This window comes from Ischnura elegans, chromosome 11, assembly GCF_921293095.1.
Source record: "Ischnura elegans chromosome 11, ioIscEleg1.1, whole genome shotgun sequence".
In the NCBI taxonomy this organism is placed as follows: domain Eukaryota; kingdom Metazoa; phylum Arthropoda; class Insecta; order Odonata; family Coenagrionidae; genus Ischnura; species Ischnura elegans.
Genome location: NC_060256.1, coordinates 5,687,733 through 5,706,216, shown reverse-complemented (window position 1 = coordinate 5,706,216; position 18,484 = coordinate 5,687,733). Strand labels below are relative to the sequence as shown.

The following is an 18,484-nucleotide window of genomic DNA, read 5'->3' as shown; positions in this document are numbered from 1 at the left end:
TCCTTTTACTTATGCAAATGTATATTTTTTCTTTATGAATGGTGTCTTATTTGGAAAGAGTGCTGGTTTGTAATGGATGCAATCCATCATACTGAGAGATTCAAAAGTTATTTTACATTTAATGATATAAATAAAATGTCATTTACATTCACGCCGATGAAAGTTCATGTGGGAGAGCATGAACCCTTTTAGTTAGTAAACCTTTTCTTTCAATTGAAAACAGTTTATAACTTTCAGTTCAGGACTCTACTAACTTCCAGTCTTAATCCTATTGACGATGAGAGAGCCACTCGTCAAAACTTCTGCTCTCAACAGCCTTACTCGGTGTCTAGCCCGAGAGAATTTCACAACTAATGGGAAGTCTGTGTATTGGAAATGGAGAGATATCACTCCAGCCCTAATAGAGCTCCCGTCTTGGCATTTTCTTCTGATGAACCTTTTTCCGAATATTGTTTCTCATGTATCCGTTTCCATCGTTCCCTTTCCTCTTGCCCTCTATTATGCAAATATGTGGTTCTGTACGAGTAAAACAAGAACTAATGTGGAATTAATTAAGAGAACGCCACGGACGAGAAGAAATACTCGAAAAAAATAAAAGTGAGAAAACCAGAGCTGATCGGACACTAACTCAGACGTGAAACTTCATTCAGAATATTGTGGAAGGAAAGAGTGGTGAGTCCAGGATAGGGACAATGGGGGCTAAGTGGGGTAGCTAACCTCCCCAGTAGTAGTGAGGGTCCGAACAAAATTACCATTCTATCTAGTGTAGTCTATTAGCATTAGTTCTATCTAGTTGATACGTAAGTGGGGGCTGCTATAGCCCCTTTATATCCCTCCCCCATAGATCCGCCGCTGGAAGGAAACATTCAAGAGTAGAAGGCAGAGAGGACAACCGAGAACGTGATGAGTAAAATTATGTCGAAGGAAATGGGAATCAACTTTAACGGCAGCATGAAGAGAAACGCTGAAGGTGATAGTATTCATGGCTGTAGCACAAAGGTCAACCATGCTAAATCAATGTTTGAAAAAACATTGCTTTCGATCTAACCGCTGACTATAGAGAGCACTTAAACGACCGAACGATAATTCGATATGTGAGCATGTCATTTTTGGGGTGCAGAATTTCTCCGCTCCACCATGCACATATACTTACGTGGGAAAGGGAAGAGAGTAAAACAGAGAAGATAGTTGGTGGTGAAAGTCAGGCAGGTCATATGGAAGGGAAAAAAGTTAATTAGAGACGATTTACAGTTAAAAACTAAGTCATCATACGACGTAGGTGGACTATGATCGCTTTCATATTGCTCAAATATAAGGGTTTGCAAGCAGGAAGGGCAAATGTTTGCCAAAGATTGGAGGAAAAAGAAGGGGTTACAAAAACCAGAAATAGCCAAACATGTGCCTGCGTCATAATTGAGCGTAACTCCCTTATTAAGCACGTTTCCGTCATATCCGGTCCTCGAAATAACCGAAATCTATTCACGTCATTTAGGAGGAACCAACACATTGCATACCTCTCCGTGACGTAATCCCTAACCCCTTATTGCTTTCCACGGGATAGTTGTAGGATGGAGTAATATGTGTTCTCAAGTCCTTGTGCGGCTCCAGCAGTGATTTTTTTTTTGCAAACGGATTTCACGCGAAAATAAAAGGAGTCAAGTACCATTCTACTTTTCCCGTTTCTCTCTATCTCTTCTCATTCATTCCTACAAATTGTATCTAAATCTAACGTCCAGCACTGTCTCCTTTACTTCCTCTTAGCTCCAGTCGCATCGCCACTGACATAATCACGCAACTTCTAATTAGCAAGCCCTGCCTTTCATTTCTGGAGTTAAAGACTTTCAGTATTTACCCTGATAGTAATGAGTGAGTAACTCGTTGAAACGTTGTCCTTCAACAAACTCACCCGGTGAATAACCCGATACTATATTACCAGTAAATAGAACGCAGTGCATTAAGGCGTCGCAGCGAAGTGCTATCATCGCTCCAGTCGTCATCCTGCACTAATCTTGCTATTTTCTTTCATGAAACGATTTTTCGCGGAGAAGAAGGGTCGGCATGTTCCATATCTCTGTCTTTCCCGTTCCTCTATATTTTTTATTTCCCTTCCTTTTATTTTTTTGCGCGTCCAGCTTCGTGTTCCACGGCTTCCTTCCTGCCTGCGCTTCTGATACAATCCCGGCCCGTCCTCTCCTCCCCTGCAGTTGCACGTTAATTAAATCCTCATCCCATTGAAGCAGAGGGCGAAGGATTACGGGGGCTGGGGCGCGCGGTGGAAGCCGAACTAGTCTCTCTCGCAGTCGCAGCGGAGGGGGAAGAAGCATAATTAAATTCGGCCATCTCTCCTCCCCATTCGTTTTTTTTCCTTGTCCTCCTAGTCCTTTATTTTATTTTATGCTGAGAGGAAGACAGAAAAAAGTTCGCAGTTTTTGTTTTGCTTTTCCTCTCTGCGCTAGGAAGGGATTGGCCAAGTGTTTTGGGGTCTCGTCTGAGGGGAACGGGAGCATGAAATTAAGCGCTTGAGTTTGTGCCTCGGCGGTGATGCGCAACTGAAGATTAATCATCGAGATAAAATCCCAATCTTTGCATTTATATAATACTTTCGAATATGAAAGTGCACCATTGTTTTCCAAAATGCGTATTCCATTCGCACACACCCCTCCCAATTCGTACACTTTGTTGAACGAAGTTTGTCCTCCAGACCATGGAATTTGATCGACAAAAATGGAACGGAAATGCAGTGCTCGAGAAAGCTCACATCCTCGGTATACGCTGTTTATGGGAACGTGGAATGGGATAGAGGGGTGAGACATGTGGATGTGACCATTTGACGAACAGCCTTAGGCGCTTACGCCAAGCGACAGCATTGCGAGAATATTTTGACTGTTCGACTTTTCGTGTTTAATGGGGCATTTTTGCTATTTCCTTTCAATAGGATAGGACTAGTTACCCATTATAATCTATTATCAATCTTATGTAGAGCCATTTAAACACTTTGTAGGGGAATGAGGGGCAAGAGTACGCATCTAGCAAACAATTATAAAAATTATGCATTCAAATTCAAGTAATAAGCTTTGTATTTATACAGTTTGTTCATCGTTACATGTACTAAAATCTTATCTTCCATTGATGCAGAAAAAATAAATTACTGCCGTTATTTATCAAAACATAAGAGAAAAACAAATAGGAAACTTGCCCCTCCGGTGGGGGTGGTGGTGGTTTTTGGGTGACGGGTGAACTCGCAAGAATGTCAAACCCCTTTGAAAATAGGATGTTTTATGTACATCTCTAAATGAGATTTGCCAAAAATTATGGTTTTTAGTAATATATTCAAATTCCATGATTCATTTTTTATTGAATATACCGCCCGAAGACGTTTACGCTATGACAATTCACCAATTTCTCGACCAGCTGCAAGAGAAAGTATGGATTCTCCATTGCTCCTCTTCAGTAGAAATATCTCCAAAATTAGTTGTCCTGATGCTTTCCGATCGGTTTTACTCTTGGAGTTCCACATTTTCTTTCATTACGATTATCAACGAAGTATATTAGATATATGTAGCAGAAGTTATGAAGTCATAGAAAAATCAATGGTATAAGTAAGGTGGTGTTGGAGGTAGCGCGTGTGGGGCAAGAGTCCTCTTTCGGACACTTGTCCCAGGTCTCTTGCCCCAAAAGCACTTGCTACACCTAATACGTCATACCACAAATACATGGTGAGCTGGCAACCAGCTAGCTACATGAATTTTTGAGGCGAAGAATGCATATAAAGAAACGGTAGGCAAGCGTAGTAGCTCAATAAACGCCTAAAGTACAAAAAAATACGCGTTCCTACAATTTAGATAAATGCTGCGTGTGTATGAAAAATAAGAAAACTCACGTTCAGCCGGTCGTCGTCTTCCACTGAACTACTCCCCTTTGCTACATTCGGTCACGTAAATGAAACTGATTGGCTACAAGAGGCATCATCCTGCCACTTTGAGAAATATTTCGGAAAAGGAATCTTGCCCCATGCGGACTCTTGCCCCACACTACCCTAAGCATTCTACTGACAACGAGTATTAAGTTGCCTACACAAATAGTAAACATTACTCTATCCTCGGCAACCGAGTTTTAGAATATATTCCAGTCCACATATATGCTTACATTTGCAGCGTCTAAGACTTCTCGTGGGAATGCAATTAGCCTCTCAACTTTTTACCAGATAGCCAATTAAATGGAAAACAAATAGAAGGGAAGAGGTCGACCTCTTATGACCTGGTCGTGGTGAGTACATAATAGAACCAATACAGCGAAACCGGAAATTCCTCTTCCTTGAGAAAAGTAGGTTCTATTCTTTTGTAGAATATACCATCGATTTTTCGATTTCAATTCTATAAGGGAATGGGAAAAGTATGATTTTTCCACCGTAATCCTGTCATTGGAAAAATCTTCCGTGTATTTAACGAGTTTCTAACACAATGAAGGTGTTTCTGACGATGCAAAGTGGAGAAATGTTGGAAGATCTGAGATGAGAACGGCAGGCCGAAACTTAAAAGTGTTGTTCACAAGATTGTTTTGCTAAGGTTAACTTACGAAAATAGACTTGAATCCGGGACCATATACCATCAGAATCTCAGCGCCCTGCCATCTATGTGACTCCACTTTATTGCTGTGTAATATGCAGGCGATGCTTGCGATCATACGAAGAGTATGAGATGGGAAATGTATTCCTCAATCGTATTTATTTGCCATCGTGCCCGTTTCTTCGTTGCCGCGTCCGGTGTTGGGAGTTGGAAATGGTGAGGCGACAGAAGTTGATTGACTTACTTACTTCAGACGAGGATGAGCTGAATAAAAAAAGGCCTTTCAAGTCTCTCAGCTCGTCCACTTTTTTTCAAGACCCTTCCAGACGATGCCTTCCTGTATTTCTCTTTTTTTCTCCATCGCACTGCAACGGCCAACGAAGGAGTAGTGGGAGCTTCGTGATGGGTTTATGATCACCTTACACTCCTAGAAGCCCTCGCTATTCTCTTGCAAGTCGTCTTCCTTCGCTCCATCCTTGCAGACGTGCACTCTCTTCTCTCCTTCCGGTCGAAAACGTCTTATTGGACCCGACGCAAGTTTTTGGGGCGTAGCCTTCGTAACTCTCTTCCTATTTCGGCAGCACTTAGGATTCGCATCGCGGGTCATGTGCGAGTTGCTCTCTGCCCCTGAATGGGGTCTGTCGTTGTGTTTTTGCTTTTAATGCCTCCATCTTTTTCAACGGTTATAAAAATAACTTTTTCAGATATTTCTTGACAATTTTACATGTTACCAAACCGATTTTAGTTTCCTTTGTAAGTTTATCTAGTTTACTTAGGACTCATTAGCTTTATCAAATGTTTTTCTAGTAATCAATACCATTCTAATACTCCTCTCTTTTTTAATTCGGTAGGCGAATGTTTCATCGCGGTTGGGAAAATGCTTAAATTTTATAGCCTTCCAAATGCCAATGGCCTATTTAACCCCGGTAGTAAAACAACACATACAAAACCATAATTTGGATGTTGTTTGTTTGTTTGTTAAATTGATTTTTCTGCAAATGGCTTCAGAGCATAAAAGAATATTTGTTACGCCGCGGCGTTATCTATCATTTTCTATGACAAGTGCACATACAAACAATGCCCTGGATAGAGGTAACTAAACCAGACGGAACTCGAACCCACGACCAGGCAGGCGAGGAATTTACGCCGCGCTGCCGCCACCGAAACCGACAAAAAGCCACCTAACGGCGCGCCGTTAGGTTTTTCAAATGATAGAAAAATACAAGGAATTTCATACGTTTTAAAAAATTTTCTTTAAGATGTAATATTATTTACTCATATTTGCTTATTTATCTGTATTTTCTAGAATTGTATATTTTATTGACTTTGAATTTAGACGGTATCGTACGAAAATACCTGCGAAACAAATGGATACGTAAATTACGTATTTAATGCGATCAATGTTGTTTAAAATCATAAATTAGGATGAGTGGTCTAACGGCGATGTCTCATTGGAGTTCATAAACGAATTTATCGAGCAAAGGAGAACTTTTATAATTATTTTGAAGTAACCTAACGCCTGAGTGATCAGATTATCTCCATTTAAGGTTAAATTAATTGCTACGTATATTGCATCGATCTCACATTCCCACCATGGAGAACAAATAGGCTTATCGGCTATAGGTTATCTTTGGAGGCAACATTTAATTTATGGTGTGGAGCGTACTTATTTTGAGATTCCTATGGATTTTTTGAGTTTTGGACAGTGTCAATTGGCGGTGGTGTCCAATTTAGCATTATATCAGTTTGTTTAAAGGGATGTTTCTCTGATTACAGGGTCTTAAGTTTCTCTTCATTTGTAGTTAATCATTGTCAGGATGATATCTTGTTTTGCGATAAAGTTAGAAAACAATATTCGAATGTCTTACCTTGATTACGGCGCTCTGTACTGCGCAGGAGATTGCATAATTTAATCATGATCCAAAGCGATATATCCATGTCTTGCAAGCCAAAGCTTTGTCTTTGTCAAGTAAAATCTGATGCTTTCCCGGCGAATATATTCGAAAAAGGCTATTCGGGCTTCCAGACGGGTGGTCTCCTTCCATTCTGCCGACGTTTCGGAACACGACTGTTTTGACTATTACCATAGAGTAATCTATATACTTACTCTATGCTATTACGTTTAGTAGTCAATGTGTGGCACATCTTCGTAAAGAGCCTGAAATTCGAGTAAAGTCAAAAAGAAGTATGATGCACTGGTTAAATCACTAAGCATATACCAAACAGTACCAACAGTGTTCAATGACTCATTAAAGGAAACAGGGTCAAAGGGATTATTTTCGAAGTTTTCGAAGTTCTGACTGTCCTACCATTCCATCTGAATCATTCTACTTCTTTGGAAATTTATGTATCTTTCATGAGCCAACTAACCTGTCATCCTCTTAGGAATAGGACATTGCCGGTGAGTCCTCAATCTATGAGCTTTTGGCACGTGTTCATGGGCACGTTTCCAGGTGACATTTTTCTCGTGCCGATCCATGTGAATTTCATTGGCTTGAAGGCTGCAATAAGGAAACTATCTCGCTTAAAACTCGTTGGCAGGAAATAATTTTATCGTCTCGTCTGTATTTGGTGATTTTATGCCCAGCAGTACTGCCATTAAAGTTAAAATTTAAATTAAAGGTAAAAAGCTGGTATTAAGGTTTTGTTGCCCTAAGGTATGCTCTTTAAAGATAAATTAAGCTTTTTACTTCGATAAAGGCCTCTTCAATGATGCAGTCACTCTGTTATGCAAAAAATAGATTGGGATAATCGAAAAGAAGCGAGTGACTGGCAGTATTACGTTATGAAATAGCTTCATCGTATAATGTATTGATGGAATTTGTTATGAGGAAGTTCGAATATGAGGTGGATGAAAGAGTAGCCTTCTAAAAGCCGTACGAAAAAGACAAGAGAACAACTTTAATCGACCTCATCGGGAGACATGATGGCCTGATGGAAATGCTCATTGAAGTGCAATTGGACGCAAAAGGCTGCAAGGTTGAAAGGCTGAAATAGCTGAATAGCTCAGGTTGTAGAGGATGTTAAAGCGAAAAACTACGCAAATGAGCAAAGATTAGCTGGCAGGACAGCAGAGTGGAAAAATGCGTCAATTCTTCGGGTTATCGACTTATGTTGATGATGGTCGGGGTAAAACTATGTGATTTTACTTTTTAAAAAGTCAATGCTTTTATTTACTGAAGTAAAGCAGCAATCAGGGAATTAAAGCTTTTAGTCTACGTTAAATGAAGAATTTTTCCTTCGCGCATTGGCATTATCAAGTGCAAACAGCACAAAACACAGTGAAATCGCTATATGAATGGCGAAATGATAATTATTTTTTAATAACCATATAATAATCCTCATAAATACCCACTGCGTGCTCATAAAGTTTCCTCTCGATTAACTCCCGGTGGAGAAGCAATTTAGGTGGTCCGTCGACGAGCTGTCTTTCGCATTGCTTGTGGCTAAATTAATTGATTTTGGAATAGTTTTGGCAGCGGTGGCCTTAGTTGGTAATGCTGTATTCGGATGAGATTTAAAAATTATGAAAACACCTTTCTTTGTCGGAAACGGTCTGCAATTTTGTTTGGTGGACTGTAAAATGATTTTTACTTTCTCGGGTTATATCTCCTAGACGACCATTTCAGTTAAAAGTACAATGCATTCCTTTCCCGTTGACCTCTATGTTCCAAAAGTGTTTGAATTGAAAGTTATCATACAAGCTGCTCAGTTATGAGTATACGTGATTTTTTTTATTTTAATCAGGCAAAACGGTTGTAATAGATCTCCAAAATTGAATTAAAATTATAGGATGTACAGATCTGTTAAGGAACTGCGTTAGGGAATAGCCTGTTGTAAGAATTTGACCGAAAGAATTAAATTTTCCGAGGAAGGTAGAGCTATAGAAGAGAAAGTAATGCAGTCTTAGCTAATCTAACACTTTAGGGGGATGGTTGCAATGCGCTCATAGATCATGTAATGGAACTCCACTTAGTTTAGTGAATTAATATTCGCACAAGGGAGGAAAACGTGTTAATTTCTTGGGGTAAAATGATGTTGAATTTGTCAGGTCAATAAATTGATCAACCATTAAGGCTAGAGCTGAAGTCAAATTTTAGTGTAACAGGAAAAACACCAACTACACGGTGGAGTTCAACGTAATGGGATTTACAACGGAGACAGACGTAGGCACATTATATTAAATTTCAACATTTTGAAAGTGAATTCATGCATTAATTAATTGACGTTAAGGTCAATGTACTAGTTTAACTAAAACAGTATTATAGAATGTTCTAAGTTTATTTGATAGTTTATAAAGTGAAATTTTCCCCTGTCTGGTTCTTTTTAATATTTTTTATACTGTTGTCTATGATTGCTTGACTCTTCACATGCATTATCCACATAGTTGTTAGAAGACAGATTAATATTCAGAAACATATAGACACCCTTACGCTATTTTTTCTTTTGGCCAAGTTTTTAGTCTAAATATTGTCGTATTACATATTCGCCAAAAATTATCTCGGAAGTTAGTTACGATTGAGGGCCACCATTACGATTATTAAAAGTGAAGGGAGTTTAAATTTACTTTATAATCACAGTTTTGATGATTTATCTCAATTGTTACCTGTGTAAAAGTATTTATGCGTTTCAAATTCTACCGCGTCAATCATCGAAAAATGATAACGAAAAAAACTGAAGGTAATTATGGTCAGGTAAAGCATAATTTGTTACGGATTAAAGAAAGTGATTAACCTTAATAAAAATTTACGGGTTTATAGAGTGGTTAACCACAATTTTGATGTCAATCCTTTGATGTCATTAGTATTTAATGCCAAGCATGCCATGCCGCTGCGTAATAAGAGCGCACTTGAATCTCATCATTGAGGTCCGAGCGGTGCATAACACGAGCCTTGGCTTCTCGGTGGGTCCTTGTAGGTTTTCCACGACGCCTGTCGCCGCGTGTCTGGTGGGGGGAGATGGAGGGGGTCGGAAGCAGTCCCCTTTCGCGACTGCTAGAGGCCGCTTCGCTCGCTGAGATCGAGGAATTTAATTTGCCCTCGGGGTGGAAGCAGACTCGACTATGCCGAAGGGGTGGGGAGTTTGGGTGGGTGGCCTCAGTTGGCTCGACTAATGCTAGTGGACCACTTCACGAATAGTGCCTTCCGTTAAATTAAGCTCCTTTAATGGCTGCTCTCTCTCTTTTATTCGCATTTCTATCCTTGAACGAAGGTGGAGAACAAAAGGAAATGGTGATAACAAATTGGAAATTGTATCATAGCTTCAGACTCAACTTTTTTTAACGTTTCATTATGGTGGTGTGTGCCACATGCACTCAATTATTCACCCCTAGGTTTGGTTTTCGATTGGTGAAGGTAGAGGCCGCTCCGTACTAGGCATTTGAAAATCATACTCTCAGGGCAGATGGACCAGTTCCTATCCATGGGCCCCTTTGCACTTCGAGGATTTTGTTTGGTGGGTGTCCAAATGCTTCACCCGGGGTTTGAAGCGGCGATCCTCTGGTCAGCAGTGAAGTGCTCCACCCACCACCCTCACCACTTTGTTAAGATTCGTAAGATTTCTCAGAATTTTTTATATGCGACAGGTCTCTTGGGGGAGTCAACATCATTAGACCTAATTATCTTCTTCCTTTTGAACCATAGGGCAGTATAACAGCTATTACTTCTTAAGCCTTGATTAACCTCTGAGGGTAAATGTTATTGCTGTTCTGCACGTAAGCCTTTCAATGTTATTAAAATCATTCTAGATTCTGGGTAAATTTATTGACGTATGTTTGCTTGGACACTTATCCGACATTTCATAATCATTGAGGGAAATATTCATGGGCCTTTAGGCATTTGGGCATTTGGAAATCTAATGATATGACTGCTTCCCAATGTCGACCATAATAACCTCCTTCTGCACAATAGTACGGCTTGTTTTGGAGCATTGGACGTCGGGAACTAATATCTCAGTAATGAACGCGATCGCAAAGGTACAAATAAGGTTTATAAAATGGCTGTGTTGGAAGGAAAATGTAACGTATCATAGGTAATGAGAGCCTATGTTCCAAGCAAAATGTGTACACGCGAGAGAGTAGGCATGAAGCTATTGACAGCTGTTTCTGCCAAAATATTTCGACAGGCTCATCTAGAGAGCAACTGAACGTTTTTGCCTTTAGAATCATTTAGAATCATTCATTTTCACACGTTTTTAGTAGATTTTGACGTACTGCTCGACTCCACGAACCACCTTAGAGATAAAGTAAGGCAAGAAAGGAATACTCTCCTGTGGCGCAGGTATGATGTTCAATTTATAAACGAGTTTTTGGAAGCTGACAAAGGAATTGTTATTTTTTATGATTCAGTATATTATTCTAGAGGTAATGTTAATGAATTAAAATGCATTGTATAATTGGTGAGAGGTTTTTTTAAGAGTTTTATATTATAAATTTATAATTTATGAAATTCAAGGGTTTTGCGTATCAAATGAAGTAAATTATGAATTATTATTCATCAACATTATGAGCGATCCGAAGATTGCTTTAATGCAGACCTCCACTTTGCTCTCCTAGCTGCTGTTTAACCTTTGAATATTAATTTGTGTTTCTTCTCTTTAAAATCCTAGATAGCATGTTCTATTTAACTAATTTATCATTTCTTCCCGTCCTCTAGCCCTTCCACAATGGTTTCCAGCTGGCCATTTTGTCTCACGATGAGATCCATTAAAGTTGTCCCGTCTCTTTCTTGGAAGTCTTTTCCTTCCCCCCACTCATCTTAGACTCCAACTCGTTCTGGGCCGTCGCGTCGTATACCTTCCTTCTGTCCTTCAACGATTGTCTTCATAGGAAAGGCCATCTCGTCTAGCAATTGGGGCGATTAAGTTTTCCCGTCTTTTTGTTGGGTTTTTAGAAGACTTATCTTTTCTACCACTATGGTGATAATTTCTTATTACTTATTCGGTCCAGCCATTTATCTTCAATAGATATCATATTTACTATTCTTTGCAGTGCATTAAATCCTTCAGTACGTTGCTTTCTCATTGCTTCTGCAAATACGACCGCCTCTGATTTGCGCCAAGGCCCTCGCACCTTCACGCTCCCAACTGTGCATCGGGTGTATTGCGTACTCATCTGTCATCATCGCCTGGCTCTTCCTCGTGACCTGTCTGCCAAAATATTTCGACAGGCTCATCTAGAGAGCAACTGAACGTTTTTGCCTTTAGAATCATTTAGAATCATTCATTTTCACACGTTTTTAGTAGATTTTGACGTACTGCTCGACTCCACGAACCACCTTAGAGATAAAGTAAGGCAAGAAAGGAATACTCTCCTGTGGCGCAGGTATGATGTTCAATTTATAAACGAGTTTTTGGAAGCTGACAAAGGAATTGTTATTTTTTATGATTCAGTATATTATTCTAGAGGTAATGTTAATGAATTAAAATGCATTGTATAATTGGTGAGAGGTTTTTTTAAGAGTTTTATATTATAAATTTATAATTTATGAAATTCAAGGGTTTTGCGTATCAAATGAAGTAAATTATGAATTATTATTCATCAACATTATGAGCGATCCGAAGATTGCTTTAATGCAGACCTCCACTTTGCTCTCCTAGCTGCTGTTTAACCTTTGAATATTAATTTGTGTTTCTTCTCTTTAAAATCCTAGATAGCATGTTCTATTTAACTAATTTATCATTTCTTCCCGTCCTCTAGCCCTTCCACAATGGTTTCCAGCTGGCCATTTTGTCTCACGATGAGATCCATTAAAGTTGTCCCGTCTCTTTCTTGGAAGTCTTTTCCTTCCCCCCACTCATCTTAGACTCCAACTCGTTCTGGGCCGTCGCGTCGTATACCTTCCTTCTGTCCTTCAACGATTGTCTTCATAGGAAAGGCCATCTCGTCTAGCAATTGGGGCGATTAAGTTTTCCCGTCTTTTTGTTGGGTTTTTAGAAGACTTTGGCAGTTTTTAGAAGACTGTCTGAAGGTGGCATTTCCCAGAATGCAGATAGGCGTCCCCGGCGAATAAGGTTTTCACGGCCAACAAGGATTCCTCTCTGTGTTTCAAAGTGAAGGCTCACGCCATGAGCAGCACCCCCTACAGGAAATATCCTCGTCTGACATATTCACGAGTTGAAAAAATATCATAATGTTGCGGTTGACTTCCCTGTCTGCCCCTTGTCATTTGCCTCGCGTTGTGTTCAGAGAAAGCCTTTCCCTCTCTTCTTCTGCCCCTCCGAGCCATCAATGAGAGCTGGATGGAATGTCTTCCTCACTCGCGTGATTTTGGGGAAATTTCGTAAGCAAATGTGTGCCGGTGACAGCAGGCCCTATTCTTTGCATGCATGTCTGAGTCCTCAGCAACTGATGTAATTGGTTCAGGCAAACGACTGAGTGAATTACGTCATGGTTATATTAATTTATCGAACTTATCGAGAAAGGATTCCATTAATATTTTATGATTGCAGCGATGAAATTAATTCAGGCTACACACCTTGTAAATGTAATGCTGACGGCGTTTCGGATTGCAACTCGCGACTCACCCTCAAGACCATTTCTACGAATCTAATTAGTTCGCTGGTTTATGAATGAACAATTTTATTAATATTTATTCACATATTAAGTTCTTATAACTGCTTGTAATTTGATCGATATATTCCCAATATTATTATTTTTAATATTTATTCCCACAAATATAAAGTATTTGGTTCCAAACGCATGCCCACTTTCAAACGCTGCACTTTGATCACATACCCAATTGCTTATATTGCCACTGATTTTATTAACTTTTGGTGTATGAACTTATCCTAATGTAAACCAAAGCTAATGCTTTGGATCCTTCTAGCATCGTAACATACCATAAAATAAATGATTTTTAGATGACTGATTTCATTTACACTCGAGAATCATAAATATGATTTTTTATTATCAGGGGTCATGTTATGGAAATGTTTGAAAGATATCCAGTGGACAAACCGTATTTCTCGTCAGTTCCATACTGGTCAAATTTTATTGAAATATGTCGGTTGAAATGGCTTTTTCCGTATAATTAACCGAATTTAAATATACAGCAGTTGAACCTCAACATTAGTGATTATCACCAAAAGATTTGAAACTCTGAGGAAAATGCCTTTAGCCTTTCTTAACTTGTTTTAAGTTTGACTTGGTGTATTATAATTCTTCACGAGGTGATCCAAGGTGTTTCTTTATTACAACGTCGATGGAATTGATTCCATTCCGCGGAAGCTTCCTATGCGCATTACTCGTCCATATTTACGAAATAAACTTCAGTCAGTTGTGTTTCGTTTTTTACCGAATCGCCTAACACCAAGTACCATGAGTCGCGGTATAATTGCCATGGGAATTAAAGAAACTGGACAGCGTAGTGGTTTACGCATTGGCCCGGAAAGCCAAAGATCCATGGTTCGATTCCCGGTCCAGGGGAGCTTATTATATAAGTCATAAGATTGAAAAATGGTAACTTAAAAAAATAAAGTATCGTTTAAGTTTATTTTGACAAACTATGGCCTTATTTGTGTCTCTAGCTTTTAAGAAATTTTGTGTTGATAGAAATTGGCCTCGATTAAACTCAATGGAACATTTGATTAAAAATCTTTAGATGCAGTTACTACTCACTGTATTTATAATACCTTTGCCAAAAACCCGTGTCTCAGTTTGCTAAAATGATTTTAGTATTTGAGATTCAGTTCCTGAAAATCCACCCACCCGTTTCATCCGATGTCCTATCCATTTCAATCGCATGGCGTTGGCGTAGCACTCAAGATAAGCCAATAATTTAGATTAAAAATGGAAATAAATCCGACTCCTTTCCTGTTTCCCTTTCATTTTAATTTTCTGGACCGGCGCGTAACGCCGCAGAAGACATGAATGAAATGGAACCGAGAGAGACATGTGGACAGTGACTAAATATCATGGAGTAATTGAATATGTCTCGCATTGAAACGTAACCTGTGTTTGAATGGATTTGGTTTTGATTTCAATCCATTTCATTATATTTTGAATCCATGTGAAATATTTAAGGGATTGGGTTAAATTAATCTGCTAGTAGTCTCTTTATTATGGGTGCGATTTCTCAAAAATATTCTTAGAAATTCATGTAATTCATAAACATTTTTTCAACCGGTTTATGAAATACATGAGTTGCACCGGATTTTTCTAGCATGTACTCAAAATTGCGTTGCTTTAATCAACCTACTGGGCTTTATTAACAAAAATACGATTACATAAAATAGTGCTAAGTCCTAAGATTGTTTTTATTCAGCTCTCCAACCAATTACCTATCAGCTAATCTGTTTACACATATGTAATCATTCTCCTTTACACCCTCCATCAGCAGATCCATGCATCTCAACCGCAGCGTATCCTTGGCGTTCTTTCCTTCTACATATCAGTCAACGGTCGTTTTCATAAACCATTGCGTCTCACGATGTAGCCGATTGTATTGTCTCGTATTCTCTTCTCAATACACTTCTCCCTTTAATTCTTTTTAGGACTTCTTCATGAGTTACACGAACTATCCATTTGGCTTTAATCATCACTCTATAATACCACATATCGAAAGCTTCCAACCTCCATTTCTCCGCTGCTATCATCGTCCATTCCTCGCCTCCATGAAGAAGCGTGATCAAAATGTACGCCCAAATCAATTGCTTCGTTTCTCTAACGCTCGTATGGTCTTCAGTAAGAAAACTTTTTTTGAAGTATGTCCTTTCCACTGGCTTCTTCCTGAATTCTTCCTTGCTTCACCCCATCGTTGTTTGCTCGGCTACCCAAGTAGCACAAGTCCTTCACCTCTACTTCACTTGTTTATCACTTCCAAGATTCAGATTGGTCTCGCCTCTTTTGATCAACTGCAGATCAATGCTTTGGTTTCCTTTGTAGGTATATCAGCATAAAAATTCTAAAATATTTCCCATAAACCTTAGGTTTTTTTATCAGTTTTGTGATCTTTCAGTTATGTCATTATTCAGGAGTTGATTTTTTTTCGCTCACAGGCAGTTTCACAACTTACGACTTCCACCACCGATTTTATACTATGTGAGTCACCGCATCAGTTTTATCGAATATTTCGAGTTTCTATTGCATACACGTTATATATCATACATCAAAGCCATAACATAATAATATACACAAAAAATGGAATGATGAGGCATTGTCATTCAGATATCATGCCAAATAAGTAATTGCCTAATATTTTTATTTTACTTAGAGTATGTTATGGTATTGCAAAGACGCAACCGATATCTGAGGTAATTTTCACCGTGAGGGAAGGTTTCAGAAGGGGTGGTGGAGAGAAACCCGGTGGCGGAAGTAGCCTCCTAGAAATGAAAGGATCCAAGGGGATTATATCTTAGCGTCCCATCCGACGGACTGAGTACAGTACTTTCAGTGCTCTCCATAAAGCGCTTAATCAGAGATCTCTTTAGTCACTATACCTGTCCGATTCCTTCTTATTTGCTCTGAAAGATATCCTCTAGTACCTTGAGATCGATTACTATCATTGCAGTAAGTACTGGCCCCTCTATCTCAGTGCTTTTCTCGTGTATTTCACCGAATTCTGCCCGTGCTAAGCTCGTATATTCCATTACGGGGCCTCATGCCATGTTTATCTTCCTCGACTTTTACAAATGTAAAATATTCTCTTGAGCGCATAGACAAACGATCACGTTGGCTTACATCTCAATATTTTGCCTCCGAAATGCTCTCTTCACCGAATAAATCGAGAGCTCTGGAGTCATGTGAATTCAATCGACTGCCTTGACCTCTTTTCCTCAATGATGATGGCTATGCGTACATTATTCTGTGTGTGGCTCTCTCTCTCTCTCACGTATTGTGGTATTGGTTTCGCTATGAATTTTCACCATTTATACTTTTAACAGAGCCGCTACACTCGATTTTTCAGGAATTTTCAATCGATAAGGAATTTCTTTTTTACAAAAGTGAGTATGTGAAATATTAACGTAACCTATGTGACCTTATTAATTTGGTTCAGACTTTTAAAGTTAAAGTACTGTAAAGAACTGTAAAATATTAGTATGGAAAACGCCGTAATAGCTACCAGAGGTCTTTGTGGTAACACAACTATTTTATTTTGAGATTTTTATCATGAACATCTAATGGCTACTCTTTCAAACTTTTGGTTTCTCTGTCCCTTCTAGTTGATATGCGTACTTCTAATATTTCTTTTCCACCGATTGCATAATCCACTGTAGATATATTCAAGGTATATTTATAGAATCAAGAAACTAAGCGAAAAAGAACCGCCAAACCGAGCTTCAATTGAACCAGTTCGTACGTATTTACGTTTTACAGGTTTTAGAAAGTAGATTTTTTGCACAACTTATATACATATTCTTTGGGCGAGGACCCAGGTCTCAAAAGTGTCTGACGAGTCGGTTTCTTCGTTTTTAAATTAAATAATGTATTTATTAATCCTTAGCAATGTTTTTGCGTTAATTAATTCAATTTCAGTTTATCCAATTCATTTAAGCTCAACCTTAACTTAAGTAGACGTTGATTATTCTTTTAATGAGCGTTTTATCTCAAAATTGCTGATCATTAGGTTAAAACTGCCTACTAGCATTTGGCATAAGCAGACTTGTCCACAAAAATTTATTGTTACGTCTATGTTTAATAAAAATAAGGTGAACAAAATTTGTTTGTTTATTTATCGTAATTCACGCATTTCAGTTTCAATTTCCCATCATAACTCAGTGTTAGTGTCAGCTTGGAAACTTGCTTAGAGTCTAAGATCCCGTAGAATGGGGTTTAATACCCGGAAAAAAATTGTAAAAACACATAGAGAGTGTATACTCCCAATCGCTGAATTTTTTTCTAATTGCGGATTTAAACTCCAGCTTAGATAAATGGCAATAATGTAACATTACCAACAGTATGACTACAATTTAAAAATTGCACTCCTCTACGGATTTCGGGAATTGCTGGAAATAAAGAGATCTTCATTATAGACTCTAGTTAAATGTGCACGTACGACGGCAAACTGTTGGACACCGTCAAGGTACATATTGCCGCAGAATCAGAAAGATGTTCGTAAAACACGAGCTTGAAAGTCCGAGTTATCTAAAATTGATTTGAAATGTGTTTATATAAGAAATTTGCAAATTTTCGGCATTTTTCGCACATAGTCAGCATTTTGGCTCCGTATAGCGATATTATCTTCCAGTCGAGGGCCCACACTGTGAGGATACACTAGCCAGGTGAAGGAGGATGTTTGAGTCAAGTGGAGTAGCGCGCCCTACCAACCCTTCGGAGGCCGCCGAGGGACTGGCCCGCATTAAATCCTGAGCTCCTCGCACAGCGGCTCAGCCCAGAACTTTCCTCAGAACGGCCCTCTCGCCAAAGCAGGTGCGCAAGGGTCTTAATGCCTTTTATTGGGTTTCCCTCGTCCCTTTACAGGGTTCTCGCCGCTTCCGTGATACTCTGAGGAAGGGTTCGCAAGGGATACCAAATCCTTATCCCTCCCTCAAAGTGGCCAACTCATCCCCTGCCGCCAACTCCACCCCTTCCTCCTACTTCGTGAGTCCACCCGCGGTGCGTTGCATTTCTTCCTCACGCACATTCGTCTGCCTTGTGCTCCTGTATAACTTCACCCCTTGGTGTCGTAGCGCGATATTAAAACTATTTATTCTGTAAACAATATGCTCCGAAACTATGAGTAAAATTTTAGTGAATACGTTAATTCATTACTATATTCGAGACTCCAACCACCAATGGCGGCGCTTATATCATTGCGATGTTATTTTCAAAGATGGTTCCCGTAGCGATGGTGAAATCAAAACAATAATAATGCTCTTGCGGCAGAAGGAAACTTTAGTAATCATTTTCAAGCTGAAAAGCTAAAATTTCCTCTGAGAAACCTCCCCACGGTGTTCACAATGGCTTACTTCGTCCTTTAGCA

The 18,484-nt window shown here is 39.2% G+C and overlaps 1 protein-coding gene across 4 annotated transcripts in view; it reads left to right on the top strand.

Moving 5' to 3' along the window:
- Window positions 1-18,484, top strand: part of LOC124168473 (nucleolin-like) — an 817,942-nt gene that overhangs the window by 115,429 nt on the left and 684,029 nt on the right. The window lies entirely within an intron of this gene.